Source organism: Asparagus officinalis, chromosome 6 (assembly GCF_001876935.1).
Source record: "Asparagus officinalis chromosome 6, Aspof.V1, whole genome shotgun sequence".
In the NCBI taxonomy this organism is placed as follows: domain Eukaryota; kingdom Viridiplantae; phylum Streptophyta; class Magnoliopsida; order Asparagales; family Asparagaceae; genus Asparagus; species Asparagus officinalis.
Window position 1 is genome coordinate 32083749 of NC_033799.1, and position 1310 is coordinate 32085058.

A 1310-nucleotide genomic window follows, 5' to 3' on the forward strand; every position below is an offset into this window, starting at 1 on the left:
ATAAAGTTGTTAACTGAGTGCAATGACATCGATAATGAAGAAAACACCAACTTTTCCCGCGAACACACCATGCAAGAAAACAGTAGTTACATCCATTTGTGTTAATTCCTAATTAAAATTAGCAACTAAAGCAATTCCCTCCTTTTGAGTAAATCCCTTAGCTACTAACCTAGCCTTAAACCTAACACTTTCAGATTCTTGTTTCACCTTAAACAGCCACTTACAGTCCACTACAGAACAACTAGCAGGTTTAGGAACAAGTTTCCATGTTTGGTTAATTCTTAGGGATTTCATCTCACTCTTCATAGCACTAATCTATTTTTCAGAATATTTAGATTTTAATGCTTCTCTATAAGTCTTAAGTTCATTGCACTCAAGGGATTCAAACACATTAAAGGCAAACTCACACATATTATAATCAATTAAATTGCAATCTCTATATCTTTTAGGTTTCCTAATGGTTCTTTTATTTCTATCCCTAGTGAGTTGATAATCATTCAAATTATGTATGTTAATTCTTAGGGTTTTCATCTCACTCTTCATAGCACTAATCTATTTTTTAGAATATTTAGATTTTAATGCTTCTCTATAAGTCTTAAGTTCATTTGCACTCAAGGGATTCAAACACATTAAAGGCAAACTCAGACATATTATAATCAATTAAATTGCAATCTATATATCTTTTAGGTTTCCTAATGGTTCTTTTATTTCTATCCCTAGTGAGTTGATAATCATTCAAATTATGTATGTTATCTATTTCCTGCATATCATGCTCCAACTCATTAGGAATAATCTCATCTTGATTTTTAATAATTATATCATTCAATTTTTTTTCAGGAGGTGATTTGGGTTGATTAATAATAGGCATTTGTTCCACCTCATTTGGAGCATCATTTTCAGGATAGGAAAATGTAAAGGTAAACAAGGAAATTCATTTTCATAAAAAACAATATCTCTGCTTATCACTACCTTAAACCCCGGTTCACTCTTATTCTAAAGCCTATAACCTTTTACCCCTTCAGGGTATCCTAAGAAAACACATTTCTTAGATCTAGGTTCTAACTTATCAATCTTTTGAGGAACATAGCCAGCACTCCCGAAAATTCTCAAATTATTTAAATCAAGAGGTTTGCCCGTGAACACAAATTCAGGGCATTTTCCTCCTAAGAGAACATAAGGGGACCTGTTAATTAAATAGGCCGCAGTATAAATAACTTTTTCCCAGAACTTATTGGAGAGCCCAGATGTGGCCAACATAGCCCTCACACTCTCTAAGAGAGTTCTATTCATCCTTTCAGCAACCCCATTCT